The 23,016-nt window shown below is 44.1% G+C and overlaps 1 protein-coding gene across 1 annotated transcript in view; it reads left to right on the plus strand.

Moving 5' to 3' along the window:
* The window catches only part of LOC140740399 (adhesion G protein-coupled receptor E3-like), a 103,965-nt gene that overhangs the window by 46,136 nt on the left and 34,813 nt on the right, over positions 1-23,016 (plus strand). The window lies entirely within an intron of this gene.

Here is a 23,016-nt window from a genome sequence, read left to right on the forward strand (position 1 = left end):
ATGTGGAATAATAACAGGGTTGTTGTGGCGGGAGATTTTATTTTCCCAAATATGGATTGGTATCTCCCTAGAGCGAAGGGTTTAGATGGGGGAGAATTTGTTAGGTGTATTCAGGAAGGTTTTTTGACACAATATGTAGATAAGCCTACAAGAGGAGAGGCTGTACTTGATCTGGTATTGGGAAATGAACCTGGTCAGGTGTCAGATCTCTCCATGGGAGAGCATTTTGGAGACAGTGATCACAATTCTATCTCCTTTACCATAGCATTGGAGAAGGAAAGGAACAGGCAAGTTAGGAAAGTGTTTAATTGGAGTAAGTGGAAATATGAAGCTATCAGGCAGGAACTTGGAAGCATACATTGGGAACTGATGTTCTCAGGGAAATGTACTGAAGAAATATGGCATATGTTCAGGAGATATTTGCTTGGTGTTCTGCATAGGTATGTTCCAATGAGAGAGGCAGGCAAAGGATGGTAGGGTACAACAACAAAGGCTGTTGTAAATCTAGTCAAGGCTTATTGAGAAAGTAAGGAGGCATGGGATCCAAGAGGTCATTGCTTTGTGGATCCAGAACTGGCTTGCCCACAGAAGGCAAAGAGTGGTTGTAGATGGATCATATCCTGCATGGAGGTTGGTTACCAGTGGTGTGCCTCAGGGATCTGTTCTGGGACCCCTTCTCTTCGTGATTTTTATAAACGACCTGGATAAAGTAGTGAAGGGATGGGTTCGTAAGTTTGCTGATGACACAAAGGTTGGAGGTGTTGTAGATAGTGTGGAGTGCTGTCAGAGGTTACAGCGGGATATTAATAGGATGCAAAACTGGGCTGAGAAATGGCAAATGGAGTTCAACCCAGGTAAGTGTGAAGTGGTTCATTTTGGTGGGTCAAATGCAGGCATATAGGACACTGCTCAGACCCTACTTGGAGTACTGTGCTCAGTTCTGGTCGCCTCACTATAGGAAAGATTTGGAAACCATAGAAAAGGTGCAGAGGAGATTTAGAAGGATGTTGCCTGGATTGGGGAGCATGCCTTATGAGAATAGGTTGAGTAAACTTGGCCTTTTCTTCTTGGAGCGATGGAGGATAAGAGATGACCTGATAGAGGTGTATAAGATGATGAGAGTCATTGATCTTGTGGATAATCAGAGGCTTTTTCCCAGGGCTGAAATGGTTCGCATGAGAGGGCACAGTTTTAAGCTGCTTGGAAGTAGATACAAAGGAGATGTTAGGGCTAAGTCTTTTTACACAGAGAGTGGCGAGTGCGTGGAATGGGCTGCTGGCGACAGTGGTGCGAGTTGATACGATAAGGTCTTTTGAGAGACTCTTGGACAGGTACATGGAGCTCAGAAAAATAGAGGGCTATGGGTAACCCAAGGTAATTTCTAAGGTAAGGACCTGTTTGGCACAGCGTTATGGGCCGAAGGGCTTGTATTGTGGGCTGAAGGATTTTCTATGTTTCTATGCTTCTACTGTGTGCAGTCGAGGCATTCCAATTGATTGTGGTAAAAATACACCTGTATCTGGAAAGTGAGTCAGTATCCTGGCAAAAACTACACCATGAAGACAAAAAAACACTCCAAGCAACTCCACAAATCAGTTATTGAAAAGCACAAGTCAGGAGATGGACACAGGAAAATCTCCAAGTCACTGAATATCCCTTGGAGTACAGTTAAGTCAATCGTCAAGAACTGGAAAGAATATGGCACAGGTGTAAATCTGCCTAGAGTAGGCTGTCCTCAAAAACTGAGTGACTGTGCAAGAAGTAGACTAGTGAGGGAGGACACCAAGAGACCTATGACAACTCTGGAAGAGTTACCAGATTCGGTGGCTGATATGGGAGAGACTGAGCGTACAACAACTGTTGCCCGGGTGTTTATCCAGTCACAGCTTTATGGGAGAATGGCAAAGAAAAAGCCACTGTTGAAATCTCGGCTTGAGTTTGCCAGAAGGCACATGGGAATCTCTGAAGTCAGCTGGAAGAATGGTCCGATGAAACCAAAATTGAGCTTTGTGGCCATCTGACTAAATACTATATTTGGCATAAGCCAAACACCACACATCATCAAAAGCACACTATCCCTACCATGAAACAGAGTGGTGACTGCATCATGCTATGTACGGGGATGCTTCACAGCAGCAGGTCCTGGAAGGCTTGTGAAGGTAGAGGGTAAAATGAATCCAGCAAAATACAGGGAAATCCTGGGGGAAAACCTGATGCAGTCTGCAAGAGAATTGTGACTTGGGAGAAGGTTTGCTTTCCAGCAAAACAACGACCCCAATCATAAAGCCAAAGCTGCATTGGAATAGCTTAAAAACAACAAAGTTAATGTCTCAGAGTGGACAAGTTGAAGTCCAGATGTTAATCCAATTGAGAATTTATTGTTGAATATGAAAAGGGCTGTTCACTCACAATCCCCATGCAATCTGACAGAGCTTGAGCAGTTTTGTAAAGAAGAATGGGGAAAAATTGCAGTTTCCAGATGTGCAAAGCTGATAGGGACCTATCCACACAGACTCAGGGCTGTAATTGCTGCCAAAGGTGCATCTACTGAATACTGATGAAGGCTGTGAATATTTATGTATATCAATTATTTTGTGTTTTATATTTGTAATTAATTTAAATCACTTTGTAGAGATCTGTTTTCACTTTGATACAAAAGAGTATTTTTCTGCTGATCAGTGTCAGAAATGCCAGATTAAATCCACTGTGATTGAATGTTGTAAAACAATAAAACATGAAAACTTCTGGGGGGGGGGGGGGTGGTGGTGAATGTTTTCTATAGGCACTCTAATTCTGCAGAGCACAGCTATTCACAGTATATGTCCTACACTCTTTGGCTTTCCCAGGATGAAACACCTCACACTTATCCTACTTGCCTGTTTTCTGAGCTAAACCCCAAACTCGGCCAGACTTGTTTAAAATTTCCCAGTAGCACTAGCAAAACTTTCTGCTGAGGTGTTGGATCCCGCTCCAGTTCAGGTGCAAGCTAACCCTCTTTACATATCACATCTGCCCCAAAAGAGATCCCAATGGTCCAAAAAAATGAATCCCTGCCCCTGCCCAACTGTTCAGTCCCACATTCATCTGCTGTAACCATTTTTTCTTGCCTTCACTAACATGTGGCACAGGGGGAATCCAGAGATGATTACCTCGAGCACTGCTTTCTGGTCTTTTTCCTATCTCCCTATATTAACTCCGCAGGACCTCATCGCTTTTCTTTCTACAGTATGTAATTAATGCCACCATGCAGAATGACCTCTGGCTGCTCACCTGTCCTATTGAGATGTTGTGCAACTGCTCAGACGCCTCCTTGCTGCTGCAGGGTGAAAGTAGAGGCTGATACATTAGGGAGAATTGAAAGCATGTAGATAAGCACATTGATGTAAGAAAAACAGGGGGTTATGGGATGTGTAGGAGTGAAGGGTTAGATTTATATAGGCCCGTACATGGGTCTAAGACACAAGGCATAGGAGAAGAATTAGGCCACTTTTTTCCAGCGAGTCTGCTTGGCCATTTCATCATGGCTGATCCATTTCCCTTTCAACCCCCTTCTACTGTCCTTAACTTGTAATCTTTCACACCCTGACTAATCAAGAACATGTCAACCTCTTCCTTAAATACACCTAATTACCTGGCCTCTACAGCTACATGTGGCAATGAATTCGACAGATTCACCACCCTCTAGCTGAAGAAATGTCTCTTCATCTCTATTTTAAAGCAACATCACTCTATTTCAAGGCCATGCCCTCTGGTCCTAGACTCCTCCCACCATAGGAAGTATTCTCTCCACATCCACTCTGTATAGGTCTTTCAACATTTGATAGATTTCAATGAGATTCCCCTCATGCGTCAAAATTCCAACAGGCCCAGAGCTATCAATTGCTCCTTGTAGATGAGCCTTTCATTCCAAGAATCATACTTGTGAACCTCCTCTGCACATCTTTCCTTAAATAAGGGGCCCAAAAATGCTCACAATACTCCAAGTGAGGCTTCATCAGGGCTTTATAAAGCCTCAACATTACATCCCTGGTTTTATATTCCAGTCCTCTTGAAATGAATGCTAACATTACATTTGCCTTACCACCAACTCAGCCTGCAAATTAACATTTTGGAGAATCTACTACAATGACTCTTTGCACCTCAGAGTTTAGAATTTTCTCCATGTTTAGAAAATATGTTTTTATTTCTTCTATCAAAGTCTCATGACCATATACTTCCTGACACTATATGCCATTTGCCTCAAATCCACCTGCACCTCCACCTATCTTCATATCATCCACAATCATGGCCACAGAGTCATTAATACCATCATCCAAATCATTGACAGAGAACATGAAAAGAAGTGGTCCTAACAGAGACCGCTGTGGACAACCACTAGTCACAGGCAGCCAATCAGAAAAGGCCTCCTTTAATCCTCCTTGCCTCCTCTTCGCCTCCTGCCAATTGGTCAATGATGTATCCATGGACGTATCTTTCCCGTAATACCATACACTCTTATCTTGTTAAGCAGCCTCGTGTATGGCATCTTGTCAAAGGCCTTCTGAAAATCCAAGTACACAACATCCACCAATTCTCCTTTGTCTATACTGTCTGCTATTTCCTCAAAGAATGCTAACAGATTTGTCAGGCAAGGCATTCCCTTAAGGAAACCATACTAACTTTGGCCTTTTTTTTTGTAAATTATTTTTTTATTGAAGTTCATCATCAAACAAGCATTTCCATAAGATGTATTTCAGACATTGTGCATATATATCATATAATCATATATATCACAAATCTCCACGAAGTATTTATCTGAGGTATACACTTATAGAAAAGAGTGGAAAGAAAAAACAAGCAAAAGGAAAGAACTATGTACAAATAGGGAGTGATTTTTTTTACAACAGATTCATTGATTTGTGAGAATAAAATAAGGCCTATGAGGCATTATATAGTTAAACCATTTTTCCCAGTATGAATCAAATTGTTCCAGCTTATGATTAACAGATGCTGTCATCTTCTCTATTTTGTAAATGTCCATTGTAATATCTATCCATGTATTTAAAGTTGGGCTCTCCTGTGATAAGCATTTCCTAATAAGAGTCTTTTTACCAGCCACCAACATTATATTCATTAAATATTTATCTCTTTTCAACCATTCATGACGTATATATCCAAAATATATGGTCTTACGCTCTAAGGGTATTTCACATTTAAAGATGTCTTGTAGGGCATTGTGTATCCCCCTCCAATAGTTTTTGATAACAGGGCAGTCTCAAAAAATATGAGGAAAGTTAAGGGAGAGGGGAAGAAGAAGGGGGGGAGGTCAAAGGGCAATAGAAGGGAGGGAGTGAGGAGCAAGAAGGGAGGTAGAGGAGTGGAGAGGGGAGGGAAAGGAGTGAACCAGAGACAGAAAGAGAAATATTCTAGAACTAACACTTATCCAGAAGAGGCAGGCAGCTGCTCATGTTGCCAAGACCCATTCTCTGCACAACTCGCCCTTTCTAGTGTCAGCTGTCACTGTGAGCTCTGGGTTTTATACTCTGTATAATCTCACCATCACACTGACTCCACAATGGAGAAGGAAATGAAACTCTCTTCCTGAAAACGTCTAAAGGCAAGGGTCCTGATGAAAGTCTCAACACAAAATGTCAACTCCTTATTCCCCTCCATAGATGCTGAGTTCCTCCTGCATTTTGTGTGTGTTTGACTGCATTTTCAGCATCTGCACAATCTCTTGTGTGAAGTTGGGCATCGTGGGGTTGTGGCCCAACCATCAGTTCAATAGAGGACCAAATACCTGGTCAGAACCGGTGCACCAAGTCATCAGTCTGACAGCCGGGAGCGTGGTAGATGCAACACTCTCTGTCCCAGTGAATAGATCAGTGTGAGCAGGGTGGACTCGTTAATTAGCAGCCACAGGAATGTATCTGTCACTGAAGGGTGGTGGTTCACAATAACAGAACAAGTGAGAACAAGTAAACACAAGAGTTTATGCAAATACTGGATATCTTGAGCAAAGCACACAAAACATGATGGAGGAACTTAAGAAATAAATTGAATAGTTACATTAAACAAGTAGAGCAAAAATAAAAATAAAAACAGTCATGAAGTTATGTTCCTGGTTCAATGGCCATTCTGAAAGCGATGTCAGAGGGGAGGAAGCTATTTCTGAATTGTTGAGTGTTTGCCTGCAGGCTTCTGTACCTCCTTCCTGATGGTAGCAACGAGAACAAGGCATGACCTGGGGGTCATGATGATGGATGCCACCTTTTTGAGGCATCTCTCCTGGAAGATGTCATGGACACTACGGAGGCCATTGTTCATGTTGGAGCTGACTGAGTTTACAACTTACTGCAGTTATTTTGATCCTGTGCAATAGCTCCCCCACCCCCATACTGGATGATGACGAACCCAGTTAAAATGCACTCCACAGTACATCTGTAGAAATTTGCAAATGCCTTTAGTGACAGACTTAATCACCTCAAACTCCTAATGAACATAGCCACTGTCCTGCCTTCTTTGTAGCTGCATTGGTATGTTGGGTCCAGGACAGATCCTCAGAGACATTGACACCCAGGAACTTTAAGTTATTCACTCTTCCCATTTCTGATCCCTCAATGACAACTTGTGTGTGTTCCCTCATCTTACCCTTTCTCAAGTCCACAATCAGCTCTTTGGTCTTACTGACATTGAGTGCAAAGTTGTTGCTGCGACATCACTCAAGTTGCTGATAAATTTCACTCCTGTATGCCTTCCCATCACCATCTGAAATTCTGCCAACAATAGTTGTATCATCAGCAAATTTATGGATGACATTTGAGGGATGCCTAGCCATACAGTCATGAGTGTAGAGAGTAGAAGAACGGGCCAAGTATTCATCTCTGAGGTGTGCCAGTGTTGATTAGAGATGTTATTTCCAATCTGCACTGATTGTGGATTGAAGTTGAGGATCCAATTGCAGAGGGAAGTACAGACACCCTGGTTCTGGTGATTTTCAATCAGAACAATGGGAACTTTTGTGCTGAATGCTGAGCTGTAGTCAGTAAATAGCATCCTGACATTGGTATTTGTATTGTACAGGAGATCCAAGTCCGCATGAGGAGCCAATGAGATCGCATCCACTGTCGGCCTGTTGTGGTGATAGGCAAAATGCACTGGGTCCAGGTCCTTGCTGAGATGGGAGTTAATTGTAGCAATAACTAACCTCTCAAAGCACTTCATCACCAGATATGTGAGTGCTTCTGCACGATAGTCATTAAGGCAGATCACCTGCTCTTCTTGGGCACTGGTATAATTGCTGCCCTTTTGAAGCAGGTAGAAACTCCCACTGTAGCAACGAGAGATTGAAAACCCCTCCCAATCAGCCCAAGACCCTTCATCAGGTCTGGAAATGAAGGGGGAAGAAGCCAGAATAAGGAGATGGGGGAGGGGAGGAGTACAAGCTGTCAGGTGATAGGTGAGACCAGGTGAAGGGGAAGGTGAGTGTGTGGGGGAGGGGAGTGAAGTCACAAGTGGCGGGGGGGGGCGGGTGATCATTGGAAGAGGTAAAGAACTGGTAAAGGTAAAACCATGGAAGAAAGGGAAGGAGGACAGAAACAAGAGGGAGAGATGAGCAGGTGAGGTGAAGGGGCAAGAGGGAAACCAGAATGGAAAAATAGAGAAGGAGGGAGGGGAAGCAAGAGGAGGGAGAAAGGTAACTTCCTCTAACCGCCCTCCCCTTTCTCTCTTTTTCCATTCCCCTGGTCATCCTCTTACCCTTTTTCCTCTCACCTTCCCATCTCCTCCCTCTAGTCCGCTTCCCAACTTCCCTTTCTTCCCTGGTCCTCTGTCCGCTCCAATCAGATTCCTTCATCTTCTTCAGCCCTTTACCTCTTCCACCTATCCCCCCACCCATCTTCTTACTTCATCCCACCTTCTCACCTTCCCCTTCACCTGGTCTCACCTATCACCTGCCAACTTGATTCCCCTCCACTCCCCACCTCCACCTTCTTGCCCCTTTGCTTTCCCATCCAGAAGAGGGTCTCAACTCAAAATATCGACTGTCTATTCCCCTCCATAGATGATACGTGGCCTGCTGGGTTTCAGTCGAGTTCCAGCTGCTGGAACGATTCAACCTGTGTGAGGAGCTCCCAAATGGAAGTCCTGAATGAGTTTTATTTGTTTCACTGACGTTTGGGCTTCTGCAGTTATAGTGACCATAACATTGAGGGCTTATCAAGAAAACACAATTAACATCCTTCACAACTGAAGGTTATGGTCACCACCCAGTCCAAATGACATACAGTAAACAATTAATTTTGTCTCTGCTACTCTAAAATCATTGTGAGAAGGATGTTGAAGAGATAAGCAAGAAATTTACAGAAACTGGGCTCAAGGCTTGGGCTGATGTTTAGATCAGCCCTGGGCAGTGAGAACACAGGACACGGTGTGATTGGGGAGTGAGGGCATTAGAGTACTGTGGAAACCACTTAAACACCAGCCACATCTCCCGCTGACTGCTCCTACCCTTCAAAGAGCTGCTGCTGGGAGGGCTGGCTGGAAAATGACTGCATCCGGGCCCGGAGGTGCCACTCTCACACTGTTAGCTGCTAAAAGTTTGTTATCGCGCAGGAAACTACCGATATTCATCAACATCCATGTATGGGGGTGGGGGTGGTGGAGAAAATTTGCAGCCTGCATTTTGCCTCCGGGGACAGCAAGGAGTGATGTTGTGTTGGATCAATCTTGTTTATATTTTTTGTCCAATCACCTACACTCAGTGGCCACTTTATGAGTTATCTCCTGTACACAATAAAGTGGCCACGAAACGTATGTTCATGGTCTTCTGCTGCTATAGCAGACCCACTTCACATTCAATGTGTTGTGCATTTGGGGATGCTCTTCTGCACGGCACTGTTGCAATGCATAGTTATTTGAATTACTGTCGCTTTCCTGTCATCTTGAACCAGTCTGGCCATTCTCCTCTGACGTCTCTCATTAACAAGGTGTTTTTCACCCACAGAACTGTTGCTCACTGAATGATTTTAGTTTATCACACCATTCTCTGTAAACTCTGGAGACTGTTGTGTGTGAAAATACCAGGAAGTCAGCTCTTTCTGAGAAACTCAAACCACCCCGTTTGGCAACAAAAATCATTCTGCAATCCGTCATTTAAATCACTTTTCACCCCATTCTGATGTTCGGTCTGAACCTTTTGACCCTGTCTGCATGCTTTTGTGCATTGAGTTGCTGCCACATGATTGGCAGATGAGATACTAACATTAACGAGCAGGTATACAGTAGTAGCGAATAAAATGGCCACTGAGTGTGTGTCCCGTAGTGGTGGACACCTCCACCATGGGGAAATGGGTTTGTACTTTCTGCCCCAGTTATGCTACCTGTGGGTTCTGAAAAATGTAACTAAAGAGATTGAGGAAACATTAGTTATGATGTTATGATGTTTCAAGAATCACATGATGCTGGAAAGGTTCAGGAAGACTGGAAAATTGCAAATGTCACTCCACACTTCAAGAAGGGAGGGAAGCAGAAGAAACAAAATTATACACCAATAAGCCTGACAAAGTTGAAAGTAAATTGTTTATCCAAGTACTGTATGTATATATCAACAAATACTGCCCTGAGATTCATTTACTTCCAGGCATTCACAGTCAGACAAAGCAGTACAATAGAATCAATGAAAAACACACACCAGGACTGACAAACAACCAATGTGCAAGAGAAGACAAGAGGTGAAATACAAAAAGTAAACAATAAATGGATAAATAACAATAAATGTGTGTAGTTTTTCACTGACTCCATTGTCATTCTCTGTTTTACTGAAAAAGCTTGTAAGAATATGAATCTCAAGGTGGTATATGGTGACATGTCCATACTTTACCAAATTTCCTTTGAACTTTGGTGTTGTTCTGCCATTTAAGAAGGGCAATGAGGCAAAGCAGGAAATTCCAGGTTGGAAAACCTTACATCAGTGGTAGGAAAACAGAGGAACAGAGCAATTCACAACTGGAAAAGCATTGACATTAGGGATAGTCAGCATGGATTTGTGTAGGGAAGTCTTACAAACTTGATTGAGATTTTCAGGAGGTGCAGGCTATAGATCTTGTATACATGGAGCTTAGAAAGCCTTTGACGATGTGTCTCATGGTAGGCTGATCCAGAAGATTAAGGCCATTGGATCGATGAAATCTTTGTAAATTGGATGCAAAGTTGACTTGTTCATAGAAGACAGAAAGTAGTTGTAGAGGGTTGGTATTCTGACTTGAGGTGTGTGACCAGTGGTATTCCACAGGGATCAATGCTTGGAGCTCAGTTGTTGTAGTATATAAAAATGATATTAATGAAAACATGGATGGGTGGGTTAGTAAGTTCGCAGATCATTCAAAAAAATATTGGGGTTGTTATGGGTAGTGTAAAAGATTGCCAAAGGATACAGCAGAATATAAATCAAAGTTCACAGTTCAAATCCAAAGTAAATTTATTATATATGTAAATATATATCACTATATACAACCCTGAGATTCATTTTTTATGGGCATTCACAGTAAATACAAAGAAACACAATAGAAACAGTGAAAAAAATACACAAACAAGATAGATAAACAACGTACAAAAGACAACAAACTATTGATCTTGATACTACAGATATGGACAGGATGATTTCAGGTGCAGTTTAATCCAGCCAAGTGTAAGGCATTACACTTTGACACATCAAATGTAAAGGGTCAGTACACAGTTAATCGCAGGACCCTTAACAATGCTGATATTCAAAAGGATCTTGGGGTCCACGTCCATTATTTCCTGTAAGAGTCTGCACAGGTTACTGGGGTGGTAAAGAAGGCAATTGGCATGCTTGTCTTGCCTTTGGGAAATTGAGTTTAACATTAAGGAAATTATAACATGAAGTCTTGATCTGACAGTCAACCTAATTTGACCTTGTGCTTTATTGTCTGCCTGTCAGTGCATGATATTTTAAACTTTATTCTGTAATCTGTTATTGTTTTTCCTCCTACTACCTCAATTCACTGTTGCAATGAAATGTTCTGTAGGGATGACATGCATAACAAAGTTTTTTGTTGGAACTCAGTTAATGTGACATTAATAAATCAGTTTACCAGCTTTTTAAAGTTCTGGTTATGCTGCAACTGGAGTTTTGCATTCAGTTTTGGTGTCATGAGGAGGGGACAAGGGTGCTGGGAGAGGACCCACACGCAGGACACAAACATGTCTTTCTTAGGTTCAATAAAATAGTATTTATTACTCGCTACACAGAAAATTGGGAAATCAAGGAGGACAAAGGGGAACACGAACCTCGGACTAGGGGACTAGGGACTTGGATCGCCGCGGACCTGGGACTTGGAAACAGGGAACTGGGATCGCCCCGGCCATGACTAGGACAGTGGGAACATGGACAGCCGCGGACCTTGGACAGTGGGAACATGGACAGCCGCGGACCTTGGACAGGGGGAACATGGACAGCCGCAGACCTTGGACAGTGGGGACATGGACAGCCGCGGCCATGACTGGGACCCTGGGAACTGGGACCGCCACGGACCTTGGACTAGGAGACTAGGACCTTGATTCACCGCCACCAGAAACTTGGACACCAAAACACAGGACAAGGAACTTTGAGCCAGGACTCCTCCTTCAACTCAGGCATCGAGCCGGGACTCTTCTTCAGGGGATAAACACAGACACTGGGCATGACATCGAGCTGGAACTCTGCCTTCAGATTAGGCACCGAGCCGGGACTCTTCTTCAAGGGGACAGACACGGACAATGGGCATGAATGTCGAGCCAGGCCTCCGCCTTCCACTCAGGCACCGAGCCGGGACTCTTCGAGGGGTAGACACAGACAAGGGGCATGAATGTCAAGTCAGGACTCTGCCTTCAACTCACCCCTGGCAGATTGACCTTGCCCGGACCCACTCTGGCGAAGGAAGGCGAATTGCTGGTACTCCGATGCAGGCTGGATAACTCTGTCTTGTCGTAGCGATGGCAACTTGCTAAGGCTTCTTAACACTCTCGCCCCGAACGGCTAAATCCAGGGGCTTATAAGCTGCCACTTCAGGTTGAGAGTCGATCACCTTAATTGCCAAGCTCAAGGGAAACGTGAAATGGAATTAGAAGGGAACAAAGAGTCAATGGTCCGGATCATAACCCAACCTAACTAAATTTAAAGGGGAACTGATCCAGACCATGACATCTGATCGCTCTAGTCTGGGAATGATAGCAGGTCTGTTAGTGGACTCTTCAAACCCTCGTACCTTTGTCCCTGGACAGGCTCTTTCACAGCTTGAGCCAGGCTAGACTCTCAATCCGTGTCCCTCTGAAGGAATTCCATGCCAGACCTCAGCTTCTGGTCTGCCCCCCTCACGTCTGTGTGATTGGATGTGGTAGAGGTGGCTTCACTCTGCAAATAACTCATGTTGTCTCTGCCCATGATATATTTATGGCACAATGTGAAGGGAGCTTCATTCTGTACTTACCCCATGATGTCCCTGCCTCAGATGTGCTTGTGGTACATTGCAGAGGGAGATTTACCATGTATTTAACCCATGATATCCCTGCTCAGGATGTTTGATGGGATGGCACAGAGGGAGTATTACTCCGTATTTAACCCATATTGCCAGTGCTGTGGAGGTATTTTATGGGATACTGTAGAGCAGGGGTTCCAGACCTTTTTTTAATGCCATGGAGGCATTACTGCCCATCCTTTCACACTCTTCCACTCTCTCAGAGACAGGTCCGCCACCTCACCTTGCCTCAGTTCTGATTGTTGATTGTTTGCCAGAAAAAGTGTGGTTAACAAACTATTTTATTGCTATCCTTGTTTCGTTAACCATCAGACAGACATCGCTGAAGTTCACCAACGTCATCTCACGCCTGAAGATGCACTAGAGATATTTAAGAGACACTCAGATAAGCACATGGATGAAAGAAAAATGGATGATCATGTGGGAAGGAGGAGTTAGATTGTTCTTATAATAAGTTAAAATCTTGGCACAACATTTACCTAAGCATAATATAATTTTAAACTTTAAAGAGGAACTCAGAAACTCAGACAGCATCTGTGGAGAAACATAATCAGTCGATGTTTCGAGCCAAGATTCTTTACCAGGACGGATTTGACCCAAAATGTTGACTGTCTACTTACTTCCATAGATGCTGCCTGACTTGCTAAGTTCTTCCAGCATCTTGTGTGTGTTGTTCAATATTCCTAGCATCTCTTTTGTTTCAACTTTAAAGAGTTGAGCTAAGAATGTAAGAATTGGAGTTTGCACTTTTCTCGATGATGAGTTTGTTTCCTCCGGGTGCTCTGGTTTCCTCCCACATCCCAAAGTTGTGCAAGTTGGAGATTAATTGGCCGTTGTAATCTGTAGGTGTGTGGTAGAACAGAGTATGGGTGAATGGGCAATAGTTGGGATTGCTCTACAAGCCAGCGGAGACTCGATGGGCTGAATTGCCTCTTTTAACTCTGTCCAAAACGAAGAGCTTTAGAGCTGCTGAATCTAGATATCTTCTTCACACTTGCAAAACTGTGTTTCTATGTCAGTAAACATTATTCATCGGCACACAGATAACAGATCACTTCTTCAAGTGAGGTTACTTGTAAAGGAGAACTACATATCTTTGAACTAAATATAAACATCTTATTTCATATCCTGAATACAAAAAGCACTTGAGTAAATTGTGTTCATTTACCCTCAATGATCTCCACCTCTTGTTAGACAGTGAAATGTGAGATAGTTTGGATCAGACAACATTAAGCTAGTTAATAGCTTTACAGAAGTTACTGGCAAATTATTTTACATTTTCATTTCGTATTGATCAATGCTTTCTCACCTCACTGTCCCAACTCACTGCCTGTAATTCACCACTAAATGTCTCCAGCAGGAAGGAGAAAGCAGGCTTTGCCACAAGAATGGTTTCCATGGGAAATGGGGAACCACAATATGGTGCTGCTGGGAGTATATTGGGCTCTAATGGAATTTGGAAGTGAAGTCTGGGATTTCTTTTCACTTTGAGAGTCATGGGCACAGGGACTCAGTTACAAGAGATCCCGTCCAACGATCCCCACTGAGGAGCAGCAGGCCATTGTCTCCTGCACCATCACTGACCTTATCAACTCTCCAATCCAATCTCCAATCCAATGCCACCAACCAGAGTTCCCTTACACCACACCCCCACCCCGTTTCCACCCAAAGTCCATAAACCTGACTGTCCAGGTAGACCCATTTTTTCTGCCCGTTCCTGTCCCACTGAGCTTGTGGCTGCATACCTCAAATTTGTTTTTTTGTCCCCCTGGTTCAGTTCCTTCCAACCTACGTCCGTGGCACTTCATGCACACTTGAACTTTTCAATGACTTTACGTTCCCTGGCCCCAATCGTCTCAGTTTCACTATGGGTGTCCAATCCCAATACGTCCCCACCCCTCATCAGAAGGGCCTTAAAGCTCTTTGCTTCTTTCTGGAGAACAGACCCAACCAATTCTCTCCACAACCACTCTCCTCTGTCTTGCAGAACTGGTCATCTCCCTCAGTAAATTTTCCTTCAGCTAATCTCACTTCCTTCAAACCAAAGGGGTAGCCATGGGCAGTCACGTGTGTCCCCGCTATGCCTGCCTTTTTGTTGGCTATGTGGAACGGTCCATGTTTCAAGCCTACACTGGCATCACTCCCCAATTCTTCCTATTCTATATTGACAACTGCATTGATCCTCCTTCCTGCACCCATTCTGAGCTTGTCGATTTTATCAAATTTGCCTCCAACTTCCACCCAACCCTCAAATTCATTTGGTCCATTTCCAACACCCCTTTCTCAATCTCCCTGTCTCCATCTCTGGAGACTGACTCTCACAGCTATCTGGACCGTACCTCTTCCCAGCCTGTCACTTTTAAAAATACCATCCCCATCTCTCAGTTCCTCTGTCTCCGCCACATCTGCTCTCAGGATGAGGTTTTTCATTCCAACCCAACTGAGATGTCCTCCTTCTTCAAAGAGAGGGGCTTCCTTTCCTCCACCATCTACGCTACTCTTACCCTCATCTCTTCCATTTTGCACACATCTGCCCTCACCCCATACTCCCACCGCCACACCAGGGATAGAGTTCTTCTTGTCCTCACATACCACCCCACCAGCCTCCGCATCCAGCATATAATTCTCTGTAACTTTGCCATCTCCAACGAGATCCCACCACCAAGCACATCTTTCCCTTCCCTCCACTTTTGGCTTTCCACAGGAATCACTCCCTACTTGTTAGAACAGAGTTAAGGAGGAAGTTTTTTAGCTAGGGTAGTGAATCTGTAGAATGCCCTGCCACAGGCTGCAGTGGAGGGCAGGTCTGTGGGTAAATTTAAGGCAGAAGTTGATCATTTCCTGATCAGTCAGGGCATGGAATAATATGGGGAGAAAACATGTGTATGGGATCAGCCATTATGGAATGGAGAAGGAGACTCGAAGGGCTGCAGATTCGAGCATGCTGGAAATCTGAAACCGGGGATGGCGCTGGAATCTCCCAGAATTCTGTGTCTCACCCACAGATGCTGCCTGACCTGCTAAGTATATCCAATGCTGTACTTCCAATGCAGATTCAGGGAGGAAGTGAGCAATTAAATGAATTTTAAATGTGACTAAACCTGGTCTTGCCACAGTCATTATAAAGATGAGTGGAGCACTGAGAGTCCTCTTTCCTCCCCTGCGCCCATCCAATGAAAAGCAGCTCCAGTACAGAAGGTGTGGTTGCCGACCTTCCACACTGTTATCAATAGTCCCATGGTATGGAGAGCAGGGTGGTAACCATCCCGGCTTCTAACAGGTGACCAGCCATTTGGTCCCTTGAGTCAATTCCATCTGCTCCTTAACTCCATTCACCTGATGTTCTTTCTCAAACCATAAAGCCTCTTCCCAAGAATACTCACTCAATCCTTTGTTCCAGCGGAGGTCTTCTCTGGATTAAACAACACAGTGCTGAGTTACTCCATTCCGACCCACAGAGCCCGGGTATAAAAGGGAGCAATCCATGTTTACTATTGAGAGAGACTTTCCCTGTTCACACAGATATCGATGAATGCAAGTCCTCACCTTGTCACGAACATGCAACTTGTATCAACGTAGTGGGATCCTACCAGTGCAACTGCAATGCAGGGTTTCAGGCATTAACTGCGACCGCCAACCTCATGGCGGGGAAAGTTTGTGAAGGTAAGGACTTTGTATCAGCATGAAAGTGGAGAATAAATCCCAACTGATTGGGGATATCAGTCCTCCACAATTCGCCTGGAGAGTCCCACAACTAAAGAACTTAATGGGCTCTGTCCTGTGTAATTTACACAGGGGAGTAATTGTGGGAGGTGGGGAAGTTATCATTGGTTTTTCTGTTGTTTCCTTTGATAAATCTGATCATTAGTTCAAATGGGAAGGGAAAAGGGACTGACAAGCAAATGGGAAGAGCTCATTGTGGTCAGCATGGATGAGACGGGCCAAAGGGTCTTTTTCTCTGCTGTATTACTCCATGACTTTATATTTCAGAGTTTGTGAAATGAATTCATTGAACAGTCAAGTTCCTTTCGGAACAACAAACAGAGTACAGCATTGTCCAGGGACAGGTGTGACTGAAGGAGGCAACTCTGGCTGGCATGGTGATTACTATTGCAAACTTGATTCCCAAACTCCCACACAGTCTAATGTCAGCCTCTCAGAGCAGGTTCAGTGACGGTCTGAGTAATCCATGGGGACACGGAGGGGAATAGTCAGAGATGGACCATACAAAGATGAGAGGAGCTTGGAGTTTGGCATCTGAAATGATAACATTTCTCAGTTCCGTATGATCGTAGGAAGCAGCATCAATGCAATTGTTGATGGACTGGAGAAAGCTGAGGGAGATGATCTGGACAGGATTGAAACAAGGACTCATGTCCCACCGAAGTTCAGGTGTAGCTTGTCCCATGTGAATTCGTACAGCCACACCGATGACCACGAGAAAGTGAGAGACGAGTAAGAGATATCAATGAGTGTGAAGCCTCTCTGTGTCACCCCCTCATAACTTGTTACAACACATCGGGTTCCTACCCATGCAACTGTAATGCAGGTTTTCAGGCAACTCCAGCGACAGTCAGCCTCACTGCAGGACGGTTTTGTGAAGGTAGAGACTTTATATCACCATGAAAGTGAGAATTAATGACAAGGCTGTGTGGGTGTCATCAATCTTCCCGGATTGTCTTGAAGATATTCTTGGAATTAAAGAATTAACTCACAGGGTCTGCATTGTGTAAATCGCATAGTTGGTAAACGATGATGTTTTATTTGTTTTATCATTATTTCCAGATATTTTTAGATACAGGGACAGAATTCATGGACTAGGCAGGTCCTTTGGACAGAGGAGATTACAGTTTTAGCTCTCGTAGTCACTACTACTACAATCCTGCATCCCAAATTCCCACATGGACCAACATGTTACTCACTGAGCCCATTCAGTGGAGGGGCTGGGAAATCTATTGGGACTGAGATGTTATCAACCCCGTTCCGGGGTCAGGGCAACATTAAAGATGAGTAGAGCTACGGGCATCCAGTACACCTCTCCACTGGGAGGTTCAAAGGTCCAATTTAATGTCAGAGAAATGTATATAATATACATCCTGAAATGCTTTTCATTCGCAAACATCCATGAAAGCAGAGAAGTGTCTCAAAGAATGAACGACAGATAAACATAAGAACCTCAAAGTCCCCCCAGCTCCCCTCCCTCGCGCGTAAGAGCAGCGAGCAACAATCCCCCTCCCCCACCAGCAAATAAAGCAAGCATCGGTACCACCTCCGAGCACTCATCGTGAGCAAAGCAATAGCAAAGACACAGTCTTGCAGTTACCCCACAGACTTCACATTTCATCCGGCATTTGACATTCCACAGGTTCTCTCTCTCCCTGATAAGGGAGAAAGAGGCGTCTCCATTTTCTCCCCAGTGAGTGGGAGACATAACAAGAACCCGCTGGTTTATGACGTTTGAAAGTTTGTTACATTGCTTTTTATTGAGCTCTGTGCCTAAAGGTTGCACAGATCCCGGGTTTTCGGGCCCACAGCAGATATCCTGACTCTCCTGATGACACACCGGTCTCCTGCTGTGAAACCGACCCTCGATCCGCCCGTCTCCAGAGCCCCGAGATCTTAAGCTTCTGAATTCGAGCCGGACTCTCAGGATCCGAACCCTTGGCGTGCCGAACAACGGGCATTCCTGAAACTCTGAGAACAGGTCCCATTCCCGCAAAGAACCTATGTCAGTGTGTAACTGCAGGGCAGGGTTTTCAAACGAACCCTGAATGGGAAAAATAAAGATATTAAAGATGGAAAGAGAGCTGTTTTTGAAAATGCAATGAATCAGAATGCTCTCCATGGCACATCTTTAGCATTCTAACTAGTCGCATCACCAGAGAAGGTGGGGCTACCACTGATTCCTCCAGTGGGATCTGCAGGTGTTGATAGGCAGCTTCCAGATCCAATGACCAGGAGAGCAGGCTAGCAACCATCTTGGCCTCCAGCAGGTGGGAAGCTATTGGTTCCCTGATTCAATTCAATCCAGGCTGGTCTGTGCCTTAACTCCACACACCCGTCTTTCTGCCTCAACTCTGAAGGCCTTTCCCAAGAAAATCACTCAATTGTTTGTTCCAAGGAAGGTCTGGTCTGTGTTTAGCAACATGCCTATGTTTTGCTCCATGCGGACCCACAGAGTGCACCTGTAACAAGGAGCAAACAGTGTTTATCATTGTGAACGATTTTGTCCTTTCTCACAGATATTGACAATTGTGAATACTCGCCCTGTGACAAATATGCAACTTGTAACAACACAGTGGGTTCCCACCAGTGTAACTGCATCATAGGGTTTCTGACATTTTCTATGACTGCCAGCCTCACCACAGGGAAGAACTGTGAATGTAAGGACTTAATATAACCACGATATAGAGAATCAATTCAATGTTGGGGTTGCCATTATCAACCCTACACCATTGTCCTTCAGATAACTCGAAGTAAAGAAGGATATTCTGTGCAAGACCCACAGTAGGGTTATTGTGTTGGACATGGATTTCATGACCTGTTGAGTTTCTCCAGGAACAAGTCTGTTCAGAATTGCCATTTGTAGCTGGCATGCTGGTTACTATTCTGATCCTACATCACAATCTCCACACGATCCAATGTGGAGACCATCTGGGAGCAGGGTCAGTGAGGGGCTGGAAAATCCATGGAGATACCGGTGTGATCCAGAGAGGGAAGGTGAAGAGTTAGAGATAGACCTTGTAACTGAAACTGCCTCACTGTAGGCTCATAATGAGTTAGCTATCCCACTGTGAATTCAATCTCCGCTGGTGATGAATGGAAAGGTGTGTCTTCTGTCACTATGATAGTGTGGTGAGTAATGGAACAATCAACCGCAATCTTGTCAGTAGGAAAGATGTCTTGTGTTCCAACATCTTATCAGTGATTCTCTTTTCCCAATCCTCTGGTATTGGTGAGTCATCAAAGTTGACTGACTTCAATGTCAACTTTCCTAATAGAGGAGACTATTCCTTTGTTTTTCAATCTTTTGATTGAATTTTTGGAAAACAGATGCACAACAGTCATAATAGTAGAAAGGGAGTGAGATTACATTGTTGGCAGTTAACATATGAGTAAAAACTATAGGTAACAGCATATAATAGATCTCCCAAACCCTAAATATAAACAGGATACCAGAAAAAAATAAAAAGATGGAAAAAACACCCTAAAATTAAAAAAAACAAAAACATAGAAATAGGAGACTATTTCTCTTCCTTTTTCTTTACTGGGAAACTAGAAACTCCTGACATCTCCTCCTGAGTGTTGCTGACAAACACTGTTCTCCTGTTAGAATAGACAGCCAAAGATTTCTGCAGTTCAGGTCTCACCAGCACTCCTGCAGACAAGAATGGCTTTTCTTCCTGATCGTCAGGAGCATCCACAAAAGTGGCTGGGGTACTGGGCACTCCTGAAAATCTGGGTGTTCCAGTCACTCGAACTCCTCCGGTAGAAGGTAAAGTGACTGGTTTAGACTGAGTACACCACACAGTTCCGGCTTTCAGCTTCACCCCACCCCCTCCGGTCTTCTCTTATCATTTCGCATTTCCCCCTCCCCTTCCTACTTTTCAAATCTCTTACTATCTTTCCTTTCAGTTAGTCCTGACGAAGGGTCTCGGCCCGAAACGTCAACAGTGCTTCTCCCTATTAATGCTGCCTGGCCTGCTGTGTTCCACCAACATTTTGTGTGTGTTGCTTGAATTTCCAGCATCTGCAGATTTCCTCGTGTTTACAATGGAAGTGTTTGTTCCCACAAGAACGGTAACATTACTTTTGACAACTGGATCTGGGCAAACCAACACAACTGTATCAATAGTCTCAGCTACCGCAATATCTGCTCCTGAATACACCAGTGTCAACGACAAAAAACCATCATGAGGGTAATCATCAGCACTAAGCCCCCAAACCTCAAGGGCACTGATCAGAGCCAACAGGAAATGAGTCAAATCCCTGTTGAAAAGGATCTGTGGAGTAAAGTAACTTGAGAACCCGTGTCAAGTATGACTCTAGCATAAATACCTTCAGTCTGTCTGGAGACATCAGAACTTGGCCCCACTAAGCCTTCAGGAATAATGTTTTGCACCTTAGTATTGTTGTTGATACACTGACTGGAAAGTGTTTGCTCCAGGACGTCAGACTGTCCCTTTACTGGGTCCCTCTGACGTTTCCCATCATTTTCTGTTTGATTATCCACTGGTTACTTTTCGAAGATTTTCCTGTCGCTCACAATCTCGTTTGGAATGTCCACCTTCTTCACAATTGTAACAGAAAATACCAGTCCTATCCTCAGTAAGGAAACCCTTTGCAGCAGCATTCCTCTGCTTTGTGAGTTCCAAAGGTGGGTCGGGCTAGACTTAGCAAGCTCACCATATATCCATCCCCGAGATTCAGGTATTGAGATTCTCGATTGTAGATAAAACCCAGAGTGAAATGTGTCATTTGTGCTAACAACCAGCATACCTGAGGTTGTGTTAGGGGCAGCCCACGAGTGTCACCACACATTCCAGTGCCAACATAGCATGACCACAATGCTCAGAAGAACAACACAGAACACAAAAAGTAACAAAGCAACAACAGCAAAAACAAGCCCAGTTCCTCCCTCCCACCGACGCACATACACAGTCCTTTAACCGCAGGACAGGCCTCGAGCGGACCGGACTTGGGCCTACAGACACCAGGTTTCTTCCTCCCCAGTGGACTCATGGAGATCTGTAGATCTGGCTCCAGCCAATGGGCCTTGACTTCTGATTGGACCATCAGATCTCAATCGTCAGCATCGATTCCAGGGCACAGCATTCACCAAACACCAGGCCTCAAACACTGAACACCTATCGTGAATCCAGGGGGTCATTCCAGGAGGATATTATGGATAACCTTTTAAGACAACTTGCTCATTTTAGTGAGAGATGTCTCTATGTCAAATCATTTCCTCAGTTGCAGCTGCTGTGGAGGAATTTGAATTCAGATTGGACCCGGGGTGCTGGGGCCTGTGGAGCAGCATCTGTAGTAGATGCAGCACTGTGCCTCCCTGATGCTAGATCCAGGGGAATCCATGCATGAAATGGTTAATAATCTGTGAAGTAGAGTACGAGGAACAAAGATCTGAGTGAAGTTCCTGTGGGACTCCATACACCACACACTTTCCAGTTGTCATTATCATCATCTTCACTCAGAGGGTGGAGTGAGAGTGGAACGAGCTGCCAGTGGAATTACACCCTATCCTCATTATCTGCATCTTCAGACAATACAGATTCAGTTATGCGAGGAACCTATTTCTACCAACTTCTCCTAATATGCGTCCTAAACTCACAGTTATGCGAGGAGCACTGCTTTCCCACCAATACAAGTCAGGTGGACAAGCCTCACAGTCTCACTCCCGCCAGTCTCGCATTGGTTTTGGCAATGTGTGGATGTACGACCTTGCACTCTTAAACCTTTGCTGTTTTTACCCACGGTGCAGTGATTTTGTGCTCGAAGTATTTAACTGTGCCTCCTAGGCGTCTGATGTCAATTTCTGGGCCATCAGCCAAGCAGCAGAGAACCACTTTAACACTTGAAAAGAAGTTGGAAATTCTAAACAGGGCGCCGTCAGGTGAAAGTAACACAGCTCTGGGATGTTACTTCGGCCTGGGTGAGTCCACGATCAGAAACTTAAAGAAAAATGCTGAGAAAATAAAAAGTGCAGTGATTGATTCACCACAAGTGTCTTCAAAGATTGTTACCAAAGTGCATAACCCGATTATGACAAAAATGGAGAAAATGTTGAGTTTGTACATTGAGCATGAAACAAAGAAAAAAACAACACTTAGTTCTGATCATCTTCGTGTGAAAGCTTTGGAAATTTATGGTCGCCTTTGTTTAGAGGCTAGTGAGGAAGTGTCAAATGATATTGTTAGCTTTAATGCAAGTACGGGATGGTTTTCTAAGTTTGTTAATTGTCACAGGCTTCACAACTTAGCTGTGCGTGGTGAGCAAGCTAGTGCTGACCACGAAGCTGCTGATCGCTACCCTGTGCAGTTGCGGGCTATGATAGCTGAGTTAGGCATCACACCAAAGCAGGTGTTGAATGCAGACGAGACCGGGCTTCTTTGGAAGCGTATGCCGAAACGCACTTACATAAGTAAGGATGAAAAGACTGAGTCAGGGTTCAAGGCAGCAAAGGATAGATTGACTCTGCTTATGTGTTCCAATGCTGAAGGAGACTGTAATATGAAGCCTCACTTAGATTATCATTTACTAAACTGCCGTGCTATTAAGGGTTTAAGTACTGTACACCCTAGTATGTTAACTTTCTATGATTTATTACATTGAATATTAGCTTAAGTTGCTGAAATATAATATGAATGTTGCCTTGTGGTACTGCTTTTTTGTCATATAGGTATGAAAATGTGAATAAGTCACAGATAAAACATATTTAGGAAGTTCTCCAGATGTATCCCTATTTTCTCCATTTAAATAATTA

The sequence above is a fragment of the Hemitrygon akajei genome, chromosome 16 (genome assembly GCF_048418815.1).
Source record: "Hemitrygon akajei chromosome 16, sHemAka1.3, whole genome shotgun sequence".
Lineage (NCBI taxonomy): Eukaryota > Metazoa > Chordata > Chondrichthyes > Myliobatiformes > Dasyatidae > Hemitrygon > Hemitrygon akajei.